We start from the raw sequence: 24,177 nt of genomic DNA on the forward strand, positions 1-24,177 counted from the left end.
AATATTGACATAGAAATAATAATACTTCAAGCATACTAATTAAGCAATTATGTCTTCTCAAAATAACATGGCCAAAGAAAGTTCATCCCTACAAAATCATATAGTTTAGTCATGCTCCATTTTCGTCACACAAGAATGCTCTCATCATGCACAACCCCGATGACAAGCCAAGCAATTGTTTCATACTTTAGTAATCTCAAACTTTATAAACCTTCACGCAATACATGAGCGTGAGCCATGGATATAGCACTATGGGTGGAATAGAGTATAATGATGGGGTTATGTGGAGAAGACAAAAAGGATAAAGTCTCACATCAATGAGGCTAACCAATGAGCTATGGAGATGCTCATCGATTGATGTTAATGCAAGGAGTAGGGATTGCCATGCAACGCATGCACTAGAGCTATAAATGTATGAAAGCTCAACAAAAGAAACTAGTGGGTGTGCATCCAACTTGCTTGCTCACGAAGACCTAGGGCACTTGTGGAGGTCCATTGTTGGAATATACAAGCCAAGTTCTATAATGAAAAATTCCCACTGGTATATGAAAGTGACAAAACAAGAGGCTCTCTATCATGAAGATCATGGTGCTACTTTGAAGCACAAGTGTGGAAAAAGGATAGTAGCATTATCCCTTTTTATTTCTCTTTTTTTGGGGCCTTCATTTTTTGGCCTTTCTCTTTTTTTTATTGGGACAATGCTCTATTAAATGATGATCATCACACTTCTATTTATTTACAACTCAATGATTACAACTCGATACTAGAACAAGGTATGACTCTATATGAATGCCTCTGGCAGTGTACCGAGATATGCAATGAATCAAGTGTGACATGTATGAAAAATTCTGAACGGTGGCTTTGCCACAAATACGATGTCAACTACATGATCATGCAAAGCAATATGACAATGATGAACATGTCATGATAAGCGGGATGGTGGAAAGTTGCATGGCAATATATCTCGGAATGGCTATGGAAATGCCATAATAGGTAGGTATGGTGGCTGTTTTGAGGAAGATATAAGGAGGTTTATGTGTGAAAGAGCGTATCATATCACGGGGTTTGGATGCACCGGCGAAGTTTGCACCAAATCTCAATGTGAGAAAGGGCAATGCACAGTACCGAAGAGGCTAGCAATGATGGAAGGGTGAGAGTGCGTATAATCCATGGACTCAACATTAGTCATAAAGAACTCACATACTTATTGCAAAAATCTACAAGTCATCAAAAACCAAGCACTACGCGCATGCTCCTAGGGGGATAGATTGGTAGGAAAAGACCATTGCTCATCCCCGACCGCCACTCATAAGGAGGACAATCAAAGAACACCTCATGTTTCAAATTTGCTACATAAAGTTTACCATACGTGCATGCTACGGGACTTGCAAACTTCAACACAAGTATTTATCAATTTCACAACTACTCAACTAGCACAACTTTAATATCACTACCTCCATATCTCAAAACAATCATCAAGCATCAAACTTCTCTTAGTATTCAATACACTCATAAGAGAATTTTATTATTAATCTTGTATACCTAGCATATTAGGATTATTTAAGCAAATTACCATGCTATTTAAGACTCTCAAAATAATTTAAGTGAAGCATGAGAGATCAATAGTTTCTATAAAACAAATCCACCACCGTGCTCTAAAATATATAAGTGAAGTACTAGAGCAAAACTATATAACTCAAAAGATATAATTGAAGCACATAGAGTATTCTAATAATTTCCGAATCATGTGTGTTTCTCTCAAAAGGTGTGTACAGCAAAGATGATTGTGGTAAACTAAAAAGCAAAGACTCAAATCATACAAGACGCTCCAAGCAAAACACATATCATGTGGTGAATAAAAATATAGCTCCAAGTAAAGTTACCGATAGAAGTAGACGAAAGAGGGGATGCCTTCTAGGGCATCCCCAAGCTTTGGCTTTTAGGTTTCCTTAGATTATCTAGGGGGTGCCATGGGCATCCCCAAGCTTAGGCTCTTGCCACTCCTTGTTCCATAATCCATCAAATCTTTACCCAAAACTTGAAAACTTCACAACACAAAACTTAAAGTAGAAAATCGCGTGAGCTCTGTTAGCGAAAGAAAACAAAAGACCACTTCAAGGTACTGTAATGAACTCATTCTGTAACATCCCGAAATTCTAAATTTTGGAATGTTATATTAAATAAATTATTATGATTGTTTGTTTGATTGTTGTGTGATTGATTGTGTGAAAATGATTGTAAATTGAAAACTTTTTGAAAGTTGAATGAGAGGGAATAAAAGGACTTTCCCAAAACTTTGCATCTTGCATTTTGATCTTCCTGAATTCAAATTAATTTCATCACAAAACCCTAGAGTGAAGATGATATGACTTCTTCCATTTAAAGAAATGAAAGGGGTTTGAAAATGATTTGAATTCCATTTTGTAATATTTTAAATTTAGAAACTTTAAGCAACTCAATGAGTTCATGAGGGAAGATAAAATGACTTCTTCATATTTGAAGAAAGAGAGTTGGAAGTTTCAAAGAAATAAAATGGAAGTCACTTTGAAGTTATTTGAAACCCATTTTCCATTCGAAGTTGTTTGAAATTCCAAATTTAAATCCAACCGGGAGTTATTTGAGTTTCTTTTCAAAATATTTTCTCCTAAAAATAAATAAATGGAAATAAGGGTAAAATGATTCCCTTCAATAGAAAATTAGGAGAAAACAAATTTGAAATCATTTTGCTATTTTAAAAATGATTTTTATTGATTTTAAATGCAACAGTAGCACTGTTTGACTTTTATGAATTTTTATAGAATTTAGTTGAACTTGAAAAATAGTTCATCTTATTCGGGGTATTTTTCTGAACATTTTGGTATATAATATGCCTATGTAATTTTTTGTTTTATTTTTATTTTTGCTCTGTTGTAGTTTTTGTTCTGTAAAAAAAACACGCACGCACGCGCTGGCCAGCCGGCCCAGCAGCCACCCAGCCACGCGGCCCACTGGCCAACTGGCTAGTTGGCCCAGAGCCCCGACCGGCCAGGCCGTCCCAAGCCTGCTCCCGCGCCCGAAGCGCCTTCCCGTCGCTCTCCCGCTCGTCTCTCTCCCTCGCTCATCTTTCCCTACCGCTGACCCGCGGGGCCCGCTCCCCAGGTCATCGCCAACCTTCCGCAGACCATGGGATGACGATGCCGCGCGCGCTCCCAAACCTGCCGGCCGAAGCTCTTGGGGTAGAGCTTATCCCACTGCTCCCCGACGCCCTACCTTCGCCTATAAAAGCCCCGGGACGCCCTCGTCCGATCCCGACCCTCCTCTGCTCCCCACATCGCCTGTAGCCGCCGCCCCGCCCATTCGGATCTCGCTGGAGCCGAGCCGCCTCACCGTCGATTCCGTTGCCGGTGGTGCACCCCGGCCCCCATTCTCTTCATCACTCAAAAGGCCGCATCCGCGCACTCTGTTTTGACATGATGGTTTTGCCTCTAGGTCATCGGAGCCGCCGCCTGGACGACCCGCGCTCTCGTCGGAGCACCAGAGCTCCGCCACCTCCCTCCGCTCGTCGCTGGCCACCCCGCCGACCCCACCAGCATGCCGCCCATGCCGCGCCCGACCTCCCCGACCCCTTCGCCGCCGCTGAGGACCGCCGGAGCCGCCACCCTGTCCGCTGTCCGCCGCCTGAAGCCAGCGCCGTCGTCTCCTATACGTCGTCGTCACTCGCTGTGAGCCGCTCACCCTCGCACGTTTTTTGATGCATTAGATCGGTTAACCATGGTTTTATTAAACCGTGTGGTTTTAGTGAAAAACCGGTCTCCGGTTTCTTTTTATTTAGCCGTGGTAGTTGTTTTTATTATTTAGTGGACGTTCACCAAATAGCTGCCGCAGTGAACACTCTCTGGCCTCTCACAGTGCGCCACGTGGCCAGGGTCCTGTTTGCAGTTATTTCTTTTTCTGTTTAGTCCCTGAGTTTTATAGATTAGTCCCTGAACTTCGGATAGCCGTATCTTTTTAACCGTAACTCCAAATTCGATGAAACCAGTGGAAAATTCTTCGTCATGATTAGATCTATCCAGCAGCATCATGTTTGTAAACTTTTTCCAAATTTCAAATTTGAATCTATTCAGGTTTGAATTCAAACTTCAACTGACCATATCTCCTAAACCGTAGCTCCGATTGATGTGATTCTTTTTGCACCGTGTCACCGTTACCAAACCCTATCACTTGAACCTATCTCATGATATTTTTTTCACACATTAGGATCTGTCCATAGTAGTTTTACTCGTATGCCTAGTATGCACTGTGGTCCACATCACATCTTTGCACCCTATGTCACATGTTGTTTTGCACTTAGGATATTTCCATGCTAGTTAAGTGTGTTGAATGTTCATTTGGTTTTCCAAGACTTTTTGCTTTGCATGTCCTTCTTGGTTCTCCGAAATGATTGCTTATGTGAATGCAATGTTTGACTTTATAGATTTTCATCGGAGAGTGACGAATAGTTCTATTAAGAAAATTTCTGAGAGCGATATAATCTTCATGAACTATTACCAAGCAAGTTCACATTTGACCATTCTTCCAATTACCTATGTTTTATATTATGCACTTAGTCCTTTTGTGGTAGGATTGCATGGTAGGATTTATTGTTGCCAGATGGCTATGCCGTTACCTAGTAGTTCATTGAGGTAGTTTTGAACCATATACCTTTGTCACCACCGCGTAAGTTTAATTTTGCCTCGCCAATGTAGACGTGGATTGGGAACTGTTCATTGTGAGAGATGAGTGACAAAGTAGTAAGTAGAACCAAGATAACTTAATGAACTAGCTGGGCAGAGGTTTGGTTTGAATGGTGGTGAAGTACAGTGGGAGCATGCATGGGAAATCCATGGTGGTGCACTACTAGTGGTCCGTCCGCCCAGGCTCAGAGAGATCAATCGTATTATCATGTCTAGAAGCTTACTTGTACAGCCACAAACCAATGTGGGCTCTGGCTTAGTTGAGTAGTTAGTGTGTCCCCTTCCGGGATGGGCTAGCAGATGTAGAATGATGTAGGTGTACCGGCCTATCCGTGGGTTAAGGGGGAACATTTTTCGAAAGACTATGTCTCGGTCATCCTGTTCTTAAACGCCAGGCAGTGCGAGAAATTCAAGGGAGGCGATCGAGTCTTGTGGGGAAAAGTGCGCAAACCTCTGTAGAGTGTTAAAACCTAATCGATTAGCCGTGTCCCCGGTTACAGACAACTTGAGCATCTAGTAGTGGAAATGTTGGGAGATCTCATCACTCTTAATTAAACAGTGGGGTTTTAAAGGAAACTTTGGGAATGGATTGAGTTGGGTTTGCCAACTCATCCTATGCTATTTTGTAGTAGTAGAAGAATATCTTTTATTCTAGGGAAAAACTAGCTTCATGCAAAAACTAAACTTAGAGATTTCCAGCAGTCAAATTGCATGTACAAATAGGTTCATTATTCTTATGATGTGACTTGCCAGTACATTCAATGTACTGACCTACAGGGCTGCAACGTCTTATGTTGCAGGAATTTTCTACGACGAGTAAGAGTTACGTTGTAGGGTTACGGTCTACACTCAACTTGCCGTTGGCGTTGATGGACTCCACACCCTTGTGTCTGTTTACACTGAGACTTATGAGGTATCTATCAGTTTTACGTTATTTATACATGTGATTGCACTTTGATATATACATTGATGTACTGTGTGTGCCAGCATATCGATCCAGGGATGGCACGGATACATAGAGGCTTGACCGTTTGAGGTTGGGTCGCTGCACATTCTTTATTTATATTGGTGTTAAACCTACTATATTCCAACTTTTCTATGGTTTATAAACTATTTTACTAGACATAGATTCATCAAAATAAGCAAACAACACACGAAAAACAGAATCTGTCAAAAACAGAACAGTCTGTAGTAATCTGTAGCTAGCGCAAGATCTGGAACCCCAAAAATTCTAAAATAAATTGATGGACGTGAGGAATTTATCTAATCATCTGCAAAAATAATTAACTAAATATCTCTTTCCAAATAAAAATGGCAGCAGTTCTCGTGAGCGCTAAAGTTTCTGTTTTTTACAGCAAGATTAACAAGACTTTCCCCAAATCTTCCCAATGGTTCTACTTGGCACAAACACTAATTAAACACAGAAAACACAACCAAAACAGAAGCTAGATAAATTATTTATTACTAAACAGGAGAGAAAAAGCAAGGAATAAAAATAAAATTGGGTTGCCTCCCAACAAGCGCTATCGTTTAACGCCCCTAGCTAGGCATAAAAAGCGAGGATATATCTAGGTATTGCAATAATAGTAAGATAGATCATTAAAACTCATTTCATATTCTCTACGTTCGGCAGCAAGTTTTCTTTGAGGCAAGCAAAAGTAATCAAAAGGGCTAAATTTAATGGGACAAAAGTCCCCAAGATCAACTTTGGGAGGTATAGGTTCCTCCTTTGGCCCTTCGTATTGCACAACCAATTCATCATTATAAGCATTCTTTTGACATAACTTGGAAAGCCTATACTCAAGAGAATATCCTAATTCATTATTTCGAATGGCCAAATCATCATTAAGTTCAGAAATTCTATCAACTAAAACATTGGTAGCAACCCTTTTTCTAAGATTTTCATTGAAAGCAACGTAATCTAGAGATTGAAAACGCATTAGTTCTTCTTGATCAAAAAGGATAGCCTCTATGGGAGGATGGCAAGCGTCCACCCTATAATGCGCAAAGATTTCTTTGGCCTCTTTTATTATGAATCTAAACTCATGAGCCAAAAAGATAATAACGGCACGCTTAACAGAAGAATGCTCAATATTAGAAAATTCTAGGAAAATCCTTTGTATGCAAGGGTGCATGTGCATGAATTGTCTTTCAAGTTCAACTACAAGCATGGCAATAGCGTCCGCAAGACTACTAGTTCTATGAATGATAGAACTACCCATAGAAGGTAAAGCACCGACACAAGTAAAGAAATCTTGGATAACTCCTTTTCCAATAATATTAGCACTACCAATACGGAATTTTTTTGTATGTAAGATAGGGGGTTCTTCAGCAGGAGCATCAGAATTTTTCATGATATTATTATTGTCCATATCGACAATAATTTCCCCACTTTCAGACATAACGGCAGAAAATGCAAAAGGCAAAGAGAGGCAAATAGAGAAGGAGAGGGAGGATAGAGAGAGAGGGAGAATAAAAAGGCAAGGGTGATGTGGGGGAGAGGCAAATGGCAAATAATATAATGCGGGAAATAAGGGTTTGTGGTGGGTACTTGGTATGTTTGACTTTTGCGTAGACCTCCCCGGCAACGGCGCCAGAAATCCTTCTTGCTACCTCTTGAGCACTGCGTTGGTTTTCCCTTGAAGAGGCAAGGGTGATGCAGCAAAGTAGCGTAAGTATTTCCCTTAGTTTTTGAGAACCAAGGACAATCCAGTAGGAGGCTACGTGCGAGTCCCTCACACCTGCATGATACGTCTCCAACGCATCTATAATTTTTGATTGCTCCATGATATATTATCTTCTGTTTTGAACATTATTGGGCTTTATTATCCACTTTTATATTATTTTTGGGACTAACCTATTGACCCAAAGCCTAGTGCCAGTTCCTATTTTTTCGCTTGTTTCAGTGTTTTGAATAAAAGGAATATCAAACGGAGTCAAAACGGAATGAAACCTTCTAGAGAAGTTATTTTTGGAAGGAAAGCAACCCGATAGACTTGGAGTGCACGTCAGGAAAGAAACGAGGGAGCCACTAGGTAGGGGGCGCGCCCACCCCCTAGGGTGCGCCCTCCACCCTCGTGGGCCCCTCGTGGCTCCCCTGACGTACTTCTTCCTCCTATATATACCCATATACCCTAAAACGATCAGGGAGCACAATAGATCGGGAGTTCCGCCACCAGAAGCCTCCATAGCCACTGAAAACCAATCTAGACCCGTTCCGGCACCCTGCCGGAGGGGGAATCCTTCTCCGGTGGCCATCTTCATCACCCTGGTGCTCTCCATGACAAGGAGGGAGTAGTTCTCCCTCGGGGCTGAGGGTATGTACCAGTAGCTATGTGTTTGATCTCTCTCTCTCTCTCTCGTGTTCTTGAGGTGGTACGATCTTGATGTATCACGAGCTTTGCTATTATATTTGGATCCTATGATGCTTTCTCCCCCCCTACTCTCTTGTAATGTATTGAGTTTCCCCTTTGAAGTTATCTTACCGGATTGAGTATTTAAGGATTTGAGAACACTTGATGTATGTCTTGCCGTGCGTATCTGTGGTGACAATGGGATATCACGTGATTCACTTGATGTATGTTTTGGTGATCAATTTGCGGGTTCCGCCCATGAACCTATGCATAGGGGTTGGCACACGTTTTCGTCGTGATTCTCCAGTAGGAACTTTGGGGCACTCTTTGAAGTTCTTTGTGTTGGTTGAATAGATGAATCTGAGATTGTGTGATGCATATCGTATAATCATACCCACGGATACTTGAGGTGACATTGGAGTATCTAGGTGACATTAGGGTTTTGGTTGATTTGTGTCTTAAGGTGTTATTCTAGTACGAACTCTAGGGCCATTTGTGACACTTATAGGAATAGCCCTACAGATTGATTGGAAAGAATAACTTTGAGGTGGTTTCGTACCCTACCATAATCTCTTCGTTTATTCTCCGCTATTAGTGACTTTGGAGTGACTCTTTGTTGCATGTTGAGGGATAGTTATGTGATCCAATTATGTTATTATTGTTGAGAGGACTTGCACTAGTGAAAGTGTGAACCCTAGGCCTTGTTTCAACGCATTGCAATACCGTTTACGCTCACTTTTATCATTAGTTACCATGCTGTTTTTATATTTTCAGATTACAAAAACCTTTATCTATCATCCATATTGCACTTGTATCACCATATCTTCACCGAACTACTGCACCTATACAATTTACCATTGTATTGGGTGTGTTGGGGACACAAGAGACTCTTTGTTATTTGGTTGCAGGGTTGCTTGAGAGAGACCATCTTCATCCTACGCCTCCTACGGATCGATAAACCTTAGGTCGTCCACTTGAGGGAAATTTGCTACTGTCCTACAAACCTCTGCACTTGGAGGCCCAACAACATCTACAAGAAGAAGGTTGTGTAGTAGACATCAAGCTCTTTTCTGGCGCCGTTGCCGGGGAGGTGAGTGATTGAAGGTATATATTCAGATCTTGCAATCAAATCTTTTTGTTTCTTGTTTTAGCACTAGTCTAGTTTATAAAAAGAAAACTACAAAAACAAATGGAATTGAGTTTGTCTCACATGCTTCATCTTTTTAATATCTTTCGTGAGTATGATGGGAAGGAAAATTGTGCCAAAGTGTTAGAAGAAGAATGCATCGAAATGTTTGGCATTAAATCTTTGAATGATGAGCATGATTGCAATGTTGTTAGTATGAACTCCTTGAATATCCATGGTACTAATGATGATTGCACTAGTTATGATGAAAATGTCTCCTATAAACATGTCAATTTTTGTGGAGTGCATTGGGTTTGTAAGTACACACCAAATAGGGAAGATAGATATTGCATGAGGCATAAGTACTTAGAAACTAAATTGTTGCAAGAAAGGCTAGATGATTGTGCTGAAAATTTAAATTTTCTTGGCCGTACTTGTGGACTTTGCAATGAACAGGGTCATTTAGCTATCCGATGCAAATTGTTTCATGATCTTATCATGTCCAAAAATTGTGATGACTTGATTTCCCTTGCACATTATAATGAACTCAGGTTACTTATGGGTTACGAAGAAATGAAACGTATGACTAAGCATCTTCCAGAATTTGCCCGTTATAAACTTCTTGGTTTTGATCTAGAGGAAATTTATATGTATTGTGCGGTGAATTGCATTGATAATCCTTATATTGCCAATTACATAAATAAAAGAAAGCAAATAGAAGATGAAGAGAACACTAATGAAAGGGAAGAGACTTCCCAATACCCTCTTATTATTTCTTATGATGAATCAGGTAACGAGGAGGAGCCTCCTATTCAACCAATCTCATTAATAAGGAGCTTCAAAAAGAGGATTGAACCCACACATGATTTGGTGAAGAAGAATAAGAAGAAGAGAAAAAGGAAGAGAGGTAAAAAGATATCTCTCCCAAATAATGCTACTCCTATTACTGTTGTGCCTCATGAAAATATAATTGTAGAAGATGATGCACCTGATGATGATCTCATTATTCCTATTGCTTGTTGTGATGATTATGATTGGGAAGATAATGATACTTCTTATGATCTTGAAAATCTTTTTGGCACTTGCTTGAAAGAATATGCTAATTGCTATACTTTTGGTGCTATCCATACTATTGATGATGAAAGTGATTATGCTTATGGTATGAAAAGGCCCAAGCTTGGGGATGCTATGTTTGATGAAGATGATGTTTTTGAGAATATATTTGCTGCAATTAATGTTTGTCCCAAGCTTGGGGATGTTATGTTTAATAATGATGATATTTTTAGCCTCCCAAGTTTTGATATGCAAAGTTGTTATGATGATAGCATGCCTCCTACTTATGATGATTATTGTGATGATACTTATGCTATAAAAAGTAGTGATTATATTTATAAAACTTGTTATGATTATGGTTACCCCTTTTCTGAACATTACTCTTTTAATGTGGAAACAATTTATAGTATTCGAGTTTCTTATGATACTCCCACTACTATTCATGAGAAGAAATTTGCTTATGTGGAGAGTAATAAAAATTCTATGCTTGTAGATCATGAAAAGAATGCTTTATGTGATGGTTATATTGTTTAATTCATTCATTATGCTACTGAAAATTATTATGAGAGAGGAACATACGCTTTTACATATTGCAATAATATCAAGTTTACTCTCTATGTGCTTAAAGTCTTGAAGTTATGCTTGTTTTCCTTTCTTATGCAAGTTGATTCTTGTTCCCACAAGTTGTTTGCTCACAAAATCCCTATGCATAGGAAGTGGGTTATACTTAAATTTGCTAGTCATATTCTTCATGATGCTCTCTTTATGTTTCAATTCCTATCTTTTATGTGAGCATCATTGAAATCATCATGCCTAGCTAGGGGCATTAAACGATAGCGCTTATTGGGAGGCAACCAAATTTTATTTTTGTTCCTTGCTTTTTGTTCCTGTTTAGCAATAAATAATTTATCTAGCCTCTTTTATGATTGAGTTTTTATGTTTCAATTAGTGTTTTTGCCAAGTAGAACCATTGGGAAGACTTGGGGAAAGTCTTGTTGATCATGCTGTAAAAAACAGAAACTTGAGCGCTTATGAGAATTGCTGCCATTTTTTATTGGAGAGTGCTATTGAGTTAATTATTTTTGCAGATAATTAATAGACAAATTACTCACGTCCATCAATTTATTTGAAAATTTTATGAGTTCCATAAGTATACGTTTGATCCAGATTACTACAGACTGTTCTGTTTTTGACAGATTCTGTTTTCGATGTGTTGTTTGCTTATTTTGATGAATCTATGAGTAGCATCGGAGGGTATGAACCATAGATAGGTTGGAATACAGTATATATTACACCAATATGAATTTAGAATGAGTTCACAAAAGTACCTAAGTGGTGATTTACTTTCTTTCACTAACAGAGCTTACGAGTTTTCTGTTAACTTTTGTGTTGTGAAGTTTTCAAGTTTGGGGTAAAGATTCGATGGACTATGGAATAAGGAGTGGCAAGAGCCTAATCTTGGGGATGCCAAAGGCACCCAAAGGTAATATTCAAGGACAACCAAGAGCCTAAGCTTGGGTATGCCCCGGAAGGCATCCCCTCTTTCGTCTTCGTTCATCGGTAACTTTACTTGGAGCTATATTTTTATTCGCCACATGATATGTGTTTTGCTTGGAGCGTCATTTTATTTACTTTTGTTTTGCTTGATGTTTGAATAAAATACCAAGACATGAAATTCTTAAATGTTAGAGAGTCTTCACATAGTTGCATAATTATTCGACAACTCATTGATATTCACTTATATCTTTCTAGAGCACGGTGGTGGTTTTATTTTGAAGAAAGAGATGAACTCTCGCGCTTCACTTATATTATTTTGAGAGTCTTTAGAACAGCATGGTAATGTGCTTAATCCTAATATGCTATGTATTCAAGACTAGTAAAAACTTTCTTATGAGTGTGTTGAATACTAAGAGAAGTTTGATGCTCGATGATTGTTTTGAGACATGGAGGTAGTGATATTAAAGTCGTGCTAGTTGAGTAGTTGTGAATTTGAGAAATGCTTGTGTTGAAGTTTGCAAGTCCTGTAGCATGCACGTATGGTAAACATTATGTAAAAAATTTGAAACATGAGGTGTTATTTGATTGTCTTCCTTATGAGTGGCGGTCGGGGACGAGCGATGGTCTTTTCCTACCAATCTATCCCCCTAGGAGCATGCGCGTAATGCTTGGTTCTTGATGACTTGTAGATTTTTGCAATAAGTATGTGAGTTCTTTATGACTAATGTTGAGTCCATGGATTATATGCACTCCTACCCTTCCATCATTGCTAGCCTCTTCGGTACCGTGCATTGCCCTTTCTCACATTGAGAGTTGGTGCAAACTTCACCGGTGCATCCAAACCCCGTGATATGATACGCTCTGTCACACATAAACCTCCTTATATCTTTCTCAAAATAGCCACCATACCTACCTATTATGGCATTTCCATAGCCATTCCGAGATATATTGCCATGCAACTTTCCACCATTCCATTTATTATGACACACTCCATCATTGTCATATTGCTTTGCATGATCATGTAGTTGACATCGCATTTGTGGCAAAGCCACCGTTCATAATTTTTCAAACATGTAGCTCTTGATTCATCGCAATCCCGGTACACCACCGGAGGCATTCATATAGAGTCATATCTTGTTTGAGTATCGAGTTGTAATCATTGAGTTGTAAATAAATAGAAGTGTGATGATCATCATTTTCTAGAGCATTGTCCCAAGTGAGGGAAAAAAAGAGAAAGGCCATAAAAAAGAGAAGGCCCCAAAAAAGAGAAAGGCCATAAAAAAAGAGAAGGCCCAAAAAATGAGAGAAAAAGAGAGAAGGGACAATGCTACTATCCTTTGCCACACTTGTGCTTCAAAGTAGCACCATAATCCTCATGATAAAGAGTCTCTTGTTTTGTCACTTTCATATACTAGTGGGAATTTTTCATTATAGAACTTGGCTTGTATATTCCAACAATGGGCCTCCTCAAGTGCCCTAGGTCTTCGTGAGCAAGCAAGTTGGATGCACACCCACTTAGTTTCTTTTGTTGATCTTTCATACATTTATAGCTCTAGTGCATTCGTTGCATGGCAATCCCTACTCCTTGCATTAACATCAATTGATGGGTATCTCCATAGCTCATTGATTAGCCTCGTTGATGTGAGACTTTCTCCTTTTTGTCTTCTCCACATAACCCCCAACATCATATTCTATTCCACCCATAGTGCTATATCCATGGCTCGCGCTCATGAATTGCGTGAAGCTTTATAAAGTTTGAAGATTACTGAAGTATGAAACAATTGCTTGGCTTGTCATCGGGGTTGTGCATGATGAGAGCATTCTTGTGTAACGAAAATGGAGCATGACTAACTATATGATTTTGTAGGGATGAACTTTCTTTGGCCATGTAAATTTTGAGAGGACATAATTGCTTAGTTAGTATGCTTGAAGTATTATTATTTTTATGTCAATATGAACTTTTATCTTGAATCTTTCGGATCTGAATATTCATACCACAATTAAGAAGAATTACATTGAAATTATGCCAAGTAGCACTACGCATCAAAAATTCTGTTTTTATCATTTACCTACTCGAGGACGAGCAGGAATTAAGCTTGGGGATGCTGATACGTCTCCAACGTATCTATAATTTTTGATTGCTCCATGCTATATTATCTTCTGTTTTGGACATTATTGGGCTTTATTATCCACTTTTATGTTATTTTTGGGACTAACCTATTGACCTAGAGCCCAGTGCCAGTTCCTGTTTTTTCCCTTGTTTCAGTGTTTTGAAGAAAAGGAATATCAAACGGAGTCGAAACGGAATGAAACTTTCTGGAGAAGTTATTTTTGGAAGGAAAGCAACGTGATAGACTTGGAGTGCATGCCAGGAAAGAAATGAGGGAGCCACGAGGTAGGGGGTGCACCCACCCCCCTAGGGCGTGGCCTCCACCCTCGTGGGCCCCTCGTGGCTCCCCTGACGTACTTCTTCCTCCTATATATACCCATATACCCTAAAACGATCGGGGAGCACAATAGATCGGGAGTTCCGCCACCAGAAGCCTCCATAGCCACCGAAAACCAATCTAGACCCGTTCTGGCACCGTGCCGAAGGGGGAATCCTTCTCCGGTGGCCATCTTCATCATCCCGGTGCTCTCCATGACGAGGAGGGAGTAGTTCTCCCTCGGGGATGAGGGTATGTACCAGTAGCTATGTGTTTGATCTCTCTCTCTCATGTTCTTGAGGTGGCTTGATGTATCGCGAGCTTTGCTATTATATTTGGATCCTATGATGTTTTCTCCCCCTATACTCTCTTGTAATGGATTGAGTTTTCCCTTTGAAGTTATCTTAGCGGATTGAGTCTTTAAAGATTTGAGAACACTTGATGTATGTCTTGCCATGCATATCTGTGGTGACAATGGGATATCACGTGATTCACTTGATGTATGTTTTGGTGATCAACTTGTGGGTTCCGCCCATGAACCTATGCATAGGGGTTGGCACACATTTTCGTCGTGATTCTTCGGTAGTAACTTTGGGCACTCTTTGAAGTTCTTTGTGTTGGTTGAATAGATGAATATGAGATTGTGTGATGCATATCGTATAATCATACCCACGGATATTTGAGGTGACATTGGAGTATCTAGGTGACATTAGGGTTTTGGTTGATTTGTGTCTTAAGGTGTTATTCTAGTATGAACTCTAGGGCTGTTTGTGACACTTATAGGAATAGCCCAACGGATTGATGGGAAAGAATAACTTTGAGGTGGTTTGATACCCTACCATAATCTCTTCGTTCATTCTCCGCTATTAGTGACTTTGGAGTGACTCTTTGTTGCATGTTGAGGGATAGTTATGTGATCCAATTATGTTATTATTATTGAGAGGACTTGCACTAGTGAAAGTATGAACCCTAGGCCTTGTTTCAACGCATTGCAATACCGTTTATGCTCACTTTTATCATTTGTTACCTTGCTGTTTTTATATTTTCAGATTACAAAAACCTTTATCTATCATCCATATTGCACTTGTATCACCATCTCTTCGCCGAACTAGTGCACCTATACAATTTACCATTGTATTGGGTGTGTTGGGGACACAAGTGACTCTTTGTTATTTGGTTGCAGGGTTGCTTGAGAGAGACCATCTTCATCCTACGCCTCCTACGGATTGATAAACCTTAGGTCATCCACTTGAGGGAAATTTGCTACTGTCCTACAAACCTTTGCACTTGGAGGCCCAACCAACGCGATAAGTGGTTCTCAATCCCTACACGGTCACTTACGAGAGTGAGATCTGATAGATATGATAAGATTTTATTTTTGGTATTTTTATGATAATGATGCAAAGTAAAATAAAAGGCAATGAAAATAACTAAGTATTGGAAGATTAATATGATGAATATAGACCCGGGGGCCATAGGTTTCACTAGTGGCTTCTCTCAAGAGCATAGGTATTTTACGGTGGGTGAACAAATTACCGTTGAGAAATTTACAGAATTGAACATAGTTATGAGAATATCTAGGTATGATCATGTATATAGGCATCACGTCCAAGACAAGTAGACCGACTCCTGCCTGCATCTACTACTATTACTCCACACATCGACCGCTATCCAGCATGCATCTAGAGTATTAAGTTCATAAGAACAGAGTAACGCCTTAGGCAAGATGACATGATGTAGAGGGATAAATTCATGCAATATGATAAAAAAACCATCTTGTTATCCTCGATGGCAAGAATACAATATGTGCCTTGCTGCCCCTACTGTCACTGGGAAAGGACACCGCAAGATTGAACCCAAAGCTAAGCACTTCTCCCATTGCGAGAAAGATCAATCTAGTAGGCCAAACCAAACTGATAATTCAAAGAGACTTGCAAAGATAACCAATCATACATAAAAGAATTCAGAGAAGATTCAAATATTGTTCATAGATAAACTTGATCATAAACCCACAATTCATCGGTCTCAACAAACACACCGCAAAAGAAGATTACATCGAATAGATTTCCACAAGAGAGGGGGAGAACTTTGTATTAAGATCCAAAAAGAGAGAATAAGCCATCTAGCTAATAACTATGGACCTGTAGGTCTGAGGTAAACTACTCACACTTCATCGGAGAGGCTATGGTGTTGATGTAGAAGCCCTCCGTGATCGATGCCTGCTACCTCTTGAGCACTGCGTTGGTTTTTCCCTGAAGAGGAAGGGATGATGCAGCAGAGTAGCGTAAGTAGTTCCCTCATTTTTTGAGAACCAAGGTATCAATCCAGTAGGAGGCTACGCGCAAGTCCATAGTACCTGAACAAAACAAATAAATCATCGCAACCAACGCGATAAGGGGTTGTCAATCCCTACACGGACACTTACGAGAGTGAGATCTGATAGATATGATAAGATAATATTTTTGGTATTTTTATGATAGTTGCAAAGTAAACCAAAGTAAAAAGCAAAGGAAATAACTTACTATTGGAAGATTGATATGATGAAGATAGACTCGGGGGCCATAGGTTTCACTAGTGGCTTCTCTCAAGAGCATAAGTATTCTACTGTGGGTGAACGAATTACTGTTGGGCAATTGACAGAATTGAGCATAGTTATGAGAATATCTAGGCATGATCATGTATATAGGCATCACGTCCGAGACAAGTAGACCAACTCCTTCCTGCATCTACTACTATTACTCCACTGATCGACCGCTATCCAGCATGCATCTAGAGTATTAAGTTAATGAAAACAGAGTAACGCCTTAAGCAAGATGACATGATGTAGAGGGATAAACTCATGCAATATGACGAAAACCCCATCTTGTTATCCTCGATGGAAACAATACAATACGTGCCTTGCTGCCCCTACTATCACTGGCAAAGGACATCGCAAGATTGAACCCAAAACTAAGCACTTCTCCCATTGCAAGAAAGATCAATCTAGTAGGCCAAACCAAACTGATAATTCGAAGAGACTTGCAAAGATAACCAATCATACATAATAGAATTCAGAGAAGATTCAAATATTGTTCATAGATAGACTTGATCATAAACCCAAAATTCATCGGTCTCAACAAACACACCGCAAAAAGAAGATTACATCGAATAGATCTCCACAACAGAGGGGGAGAACATTGTATTGAGATCCAAAAAGAGAGAAGAAGCCATCTAGCTAATAAGTATGGACCCGTAGGTCTGAGATGAACTACTCACACTTCATCGGAGGGGCTATGGTGATGATGTAGAATCCCTCCGTGATGGATACCCCCTCCGGCGAAGCTCCGGAACAGGCCCCAAGATGGGATCTCATGGATACAGAAAGTTGTGGTGGCGGAATTAGGGTTTTGGCTCCGTATCTGATCGTTTGGGGGTACGTAGGTATATATAGGAGGAAGGAGTACGTCGGTGGAGCAACAGGGGGCCCACCAGGGTGGAGGGCGTGCCTGGGGGGTAGGCACGCCCCCCTACCTCGTGGCCTCCTCTTTTGTGTCTTGACGTAGGGTCCAAGTCTCCTGGATCATGTTCGGTGAGAAAATCACGTTCCCGAAGGTTTCATTCCGTTTGGACTTCGTTTGATATTCCTTTTCTTTGAAACCCTGAAATAGGCAAAAAACAGCAATTCTGGGTTGGGCCTCCGGTTAATAGGTTAGTCCCAAAAACAATATAAAAGTGGATAATAAAGCCCAATAATGTCCAAAATAGTAGATAATATAGCATGGAGCAATCAAAAATTATAGATACGTTGGAGACGTATCAATGCCCCCTCCGACGGAGCTCTAGAACAGGCCCAAGATGGGATCTCGTGAATACAAAAAGTTACGGCGGTGGAATTAGGGTTTTGGCTCTGTATCTGTTCGTTTGGGGGTACGTAGGTATATATAGGAGGAAGAAGTACGTCGGTGGAGCAACAGGGGGCCCACGAGGGTGGAGGGCGCACCTAGGGGGGGGGTAGGCGCGCCCCCCTACCTCGTGGCCTCCCTGTTGGTTGCTTGACGTAGGGTCCAAGTCTCCTGGATCATGTTCGGTGAGAAAATCACATTCCCGAAGGTTTCATTCCGTTTGGACTCTGTTTGATATTCCTTTTCTTCGAAACCCTAAAATAGGCAAAAAAACAGCAATTCTGTGCTGGGCCTCCGGTTAATAGGTTAGTCCCAAAAATAATATAAAAGTGTATAATTAAGCCCAATAATGACCAAAACAGTAGATAATATAGCATGGAGCAATCAAAAATTATAGATACGTTGGAGACGTATCAGTCACTCTTGATTCATTGCCCATCCCGGTACACCGCTGGAGGCATGCATATACAGTCATATTTTGTTCTAGTATTGAGTTGTAATCTTTGAGTTGTAAATAAATAAAAGTGTGATGATCATCATTAATAGAGCATTGTCCCGAAATAAAAGGACAAATAAAAAAGGAAAGAAAAGAAAGGCCAAATAAAAAAAGAAAAAAAAATAAGAAGGGACAATGCTACTATCCTTTTTCCACACTTGTGCTTCAAAGTAGCACCATGATCTTCACGATAGAGAGTCTCTTGTTTTGTCACTTTCATATACTAGTGGGAATTTTTCATTATAGAACTTGGCTTGTATATTCCAACAATAGGCTTCCTCAAATGCCCTAGGTCTTCGTGAGCAAGCAAGTTGGATGCACACCCACTTAGTTTCTTTTAGTTGAGCTTTCATATATTTATAGCTCTAGTGCATCCATTGCATGTCAATCCCTACTCCTCGCATTGACATCAATTGATGGGCATCTCCATAGCCCGTTGATTAGCCGCGTCAATGTGAGACTTCCTCCTTTTGTCTTCTCCACACAACCCCCATCATTATATTCTATTCCACCCATAGTGCTATGCCCATGGCTCACGCTCATGTATTGCATGAAAGTTGAAAAAAGTTTGAGATTACTAAAGTATGAAACAATTGCTTGGCTTGTCATCAGGGTTGTGCATGATGAGAGCATTTTTGTGTGACAAAAATGAAGCATAGCCAAACTATATGATTTTGTAGGGATAAACTTTCTTTGGCCATGTTATTTTGAGAAGACATAATTGCTTAGTTAGTATGCTTGAAGTATTATTATTTTTATGTCAATATTAAACTTTTGTCTTGAATCTTATGGATCTGAATATTCTTTCCACAATAAAGAGAATTACAGGGATAAATATGTTAGGTAGCATTCCACATTAAAAATTCCGTTTTTATCATTTACCTACTCGAGGACGAGTAGGAATTAAGCTTGGGGATGCTTGATACGTCTCCAACGTATCTATAATTTTTGATTGTTCCATGCTATCATATTATCCATCTAGGATGTTTTATATGCATTTATATGCTATTTTATATGATTTTTGGGACTAACCTATTAACCTAGAGCCCAGTGCCAGTTTCTATTTTTTCCTTGTTTTTGAGTATCGCAGAAAAGGAAAACCAAACGGAGTCCAATTGACCTGAAATTTCATGGAGATCATTTTTGACCAGAAGAAGCCCAGGGAGTATCGAAGATGGGCCAGAAGAGTCCCTAGGGCACCACGAGGGTGGGGGCGCGCCCCCTACCTCGTGGCCGCCTCGGGGACCCCCCTGACTTGTTCCCGACTCCAACACCTCTTATATAACCCCAAAATCCAGAAAGAAACCTAGATCAGGAGTTCCGCCGCCGCAAGCCTCTGTAGCCACCGAAAACCAATCTAGACCCGTTCTGGCACCCTGTTGGAGGGGGAATCCCTCTCCGGTGGCCATCTTCATCATCTCGGCGCTCTCCATGACGAGGAGGGAGTAGTTCACCGTCGGGGCTGAGGGTATGTACCAGTAGCTATGTGTTTGATCTCTCTCTCTCTCATGTTCTTCATTCGGAACGATCTTGATGTATCGCGAGCTTTGCTATTATTGTTGGATCTTATGATGTTTCTCCCCCTCTACTCTCTTGTGATGAATTGAGTTTTCCCTTTGAAGTTATCTTATCAGATTGAGTCTTTAAGGATTTGAGAACACTTGATGTATGTCTTGCATGTGCTTATCTATGGTGACAATGGGATATCACGTGATCCACTTGATGTATGTTTTGGTGATCAACTTGCGAGTTCCGTGACCTCGTGAACTTATGCATAGGGGTTGGCACACGTTTTCATCTTGACTCTTCGGTAGAAACTTTGGGCCACTCTTTGAATTTCTTTGTGTTGGTTGAATAGATGAATCTGAGATTGTGTGATGCATATCGTATAATCATACCCATGGATACTCGAGGTGACATTGGAGTATCTAGGTGACATTAGGGTTTTGGTTGATTTGTGTCTTAAGGTGTTATTCTAGTACGAACTCTGTGATAGATTGAATAGAAAGAATAGCTTCATGTTATTTTACTACGGACTCTTGAATAGATCGATCAGAAAGGATAACTTTGATGTGGTTTCGTACCCTACAATAATCTCTTCGTTTGTTCTCCGCTATTAGTGATTTTGGAGTGACTCTTTGTTGCATGTTGAGGGATAGTTATATGATCCAACTATGTTATTATTGTTGAGAGAACTTGCACTAGTGAAAGTATGAACCCTAGGCCTTGTTTCCTAGCATTGCAATACTGTTTGTGCTCACTTTTGTCATTAGTTACCTTGCTGTTTTTATATTTTCAGATTACAAAAACCTATATCTACCATCCATATTGCACTTGTATCACCATATCTTCGCCGAACTAGTGCACCTATACAATTTACCATTGTATTGGGTGTGTTGGGGACACAAGAGACTCTTTGTTATTTGGTTGCAGGGTTGTTTGAGAGAGACCATCTTCATCCTACGCCTCCCATGGATTGATAAACCTTAGGTCATCCACTTGAGGGAAATTTGCTACTGTCCTACAAACCTCTGCACTTGGAGGCCCAACAACGTCTACAAGAAGAAGGTTGTGTAGTAGACATCACCTGACGTAGCGTCTCCTAGTCCAGATTTCTAGCTGCCAGAATTCTCCCTCTTTGTGTGTACCATGCATATTATAAGAGAAAATGCATTAGAATTACTCCAAAAAGCATTATTATGCATAAAAACATCACAATTAACAGTTGGAAAATGATACGTCTCCAACGTAGCTATAATTTTTGATTGTTCCATGCTGTTATATTATGAATATTAGATGTTTTATAATCATTTTATAGTCATTTTATATCATTTTTTGGTACTAACCTATTGACATAGTGCCAAGTGCCAGTTCCTATTTTTTCTGTGTTTTTACACCGTAGAAAATCAATATCAGACGAAGTCCAAATGCCACAAAACTTTATGGAGAATTTTTATGGGCCAAAAGGAACACAACGGGCCCTAGCTGTGCCTGGAGGGTGCCCCGAGGGGGGCACTACCCACCAGGGCACGCTAGGAGGCCCAGGCGCGCCCTGGTGTGTTGTGTTCACCTCGGGTGCCCCCAGGACCGCCTCTTTGCTTTATAAATACCCCAAAAATCCTAGAACCCTAGGGGAGTCGGCGAAATATTCATCCAGTCGCCGGAGAGTCCAGAACCACCAGATCCAATCTACACACCATCTTGGATGGGGTTCACCACCTCCATTGGTGCCTCTCCAATGATTCGTGAGTAGTTCTTTGTAGACCTTCGGGTCCCTAGTTAATAGCTAGATGGCTTCATCTCTCTCTCTTGAGTCTCAATACGATTGATGTAACTCTTTTGCGGTGTGTTTGTTGGGATCGATGAACTTTGAGTTTATGATCAGATCTATCTTTTTATATCCATGAAAGTTATTTGAGTTTCTTTGATCTCTTATATGCATGATTGCTTATAGCCTCATATATCTTCTCCGATATTTGGGTTTTGTTTGGCCAACTTGATCTATTTATCTTGCAATGGGAAGAGGTGCTTTGTAGTGGGTTCGATCTTACGGTGCTTGATCCCAGTGACAGAAAGGGAAACGACACGTATGTATCGTTGCTACTAAGGATAAAACGATGGGGTCTATCTCTACATAGATAGGTCTTGTCTACATCATGTCATCCTTCTTATTGCATTACCCCGTTTCTCCATGAACTTAATACACTAGATGCATGCTGGATAACGGTCGATGTGTGGAGTAATAGTAGTAGATGCAGGCAGGAGTCGGTCTACTAATCTTGGACGTGATGCCTATATAATGATCATTGCCTGGATATCATCATAATTATTTGAGGTTCTATCAATTGCCCAACAGTAATTTCTTTACCCACCGTTTGCTATTTTTCTCGAGAGAAGCCACTAGTGAAACCTACGGCCCCGGGGTCTTCTTTCTTATATATTTGCCTTTGCGATCTACTTTTCTCTTGCATTTATTTTTAGATCTACTAAACCAAAAACCCAAAAATATCTTGCTGCAATTTTTCTTTATTTATTTTATTTGGCGTTCGATATATCAATCTACTACAAATTTATCTCACGTCCATTTGCCTATCTTGAGGCGCCGTACCCCAAAAGGGATTGACAACCCCTTTGACACGTCGGGTTGCGAGGATTTGTTATCTATGTGCAGGTGTTGTTTACGTTGCGTTGCTTGGTTCTCCTATTGGTTCGATAACCTTGGTTTCATATCTGAGGGAAATACCTACCGCCGTTGTGTTGCATCATCCCTTCCTCTTTGGGGAAATACCGACGTAGCTTCAAGCGACATCAAAAGGATTTTCTGGCGTCGTTGCTGGGGAGGATCTTCAACATATACCAGGTTCCTAATCACAAATCTCATCTCCTCGTAATTTACATTATTTTCCGTTTGCCTCCTGTTTTCCTCTCCCCCACTTCACAAAAATTTGTCGTTTTATTTGCCTCTCTTTTTCGTTCGTCGTTTTCTTGTCGGATCTGTTTTATGTGCAACCTTGTTTGCCGTTATTATCATTATGGATACTTCTTCCTCTATTGCTTACACTCCCGAGAACAAGGTTCTCAACTTTAAACAAAGGGGAGGAGAAAATTTAAAAGATGCTTGGTATAGGATTTGCAATGCTCATAATAAATCTACCCATAAGCAATCCACCGTTGTTCTTCTTCGTTAGTTTTATGTTGGCATCACCACTTGGTATAGATTTGTCCTTGATACGATTACCGGTGGAAATTTCTTGATGTGTCCTTCTATTGATGCCTTTAATGCTATGGGAAACTTAGTGGGCTCGGCACCACTTATGATTAATGAAACAACTTCGACTCTTGAGCATGTCATGGAAAGACTATATGCTATTGAAAAGAAAATGCTCACCGAAGATCATATGGAAATTATCGATAAAAAGATTCATAAATTTTCTACCAATATTGGGTCAAAGGAGGGAGATATTCTTAAGTTGTTAAAAGAGAAGAGTACTTTAGCCCATGAAAGAATAGAAGAAAGTCCGTCTTGGATTGATAAATTGGAATAAATCTTTAGTAATCGAAGCACGGCTTTTGCTTCCGCTAAAACTATCGAGAAAACTCCCATAAGGAGGGGTAGATCCAAGAACAAGGGTGCAACTTCCAGTAATAGTAATAATGGAGATCTTAAGATGATTAGTGTTCACCCGGATTTTGTTGAAGTGATAATAGATCTTTTTTGCAAGAATGAGATATTTGAATTTATTCCCAGAAATATTGTTTCTTTATGCTAAATCTTTGAAGGATTCTAAGTGTTTGATTGAAGAGTTGGACAAGGATGACAAAACTTAGATCCTTGCTTTATGCCTAGCTAAGGGCGTAAAACTATAGCGCTTGTTGGGAGGCAACCCAATGAATAAAATTTTGTTTTTGCTTTTTGCTTCCTGTTTTTGTGTGTTAGCACAATTATGCTACTGTTATGATTGTGTTTTTTATGTTTCAATTAGTGTTTGTGCCAAGTAAAGCCTTTAGTATCTTCTTGGGTGATAGTTGTTTGATCTTGCTGAAAAAACAGAAACTTTTATGCTTACGAAATTAATTTTCATTTTTTACCAGAGAGCGATCAAATACCCATTCAAATTGCAGCAGATCAATAC

Source organism: Triticum urartu, chromosome 1A (genome assembly GCF_056163025.1).
Source record: "Triticum urartu cultivar PI428250 chromosome 1A, HENAU_Tu73, whole genome shotgun sequence".
Taxonomy (NCBI): Eukaryota; Viridiplantae; Streptophyta; class Magnoliopsida; order Poales; family Poaceae; genus Triticum; species Triticum urartu.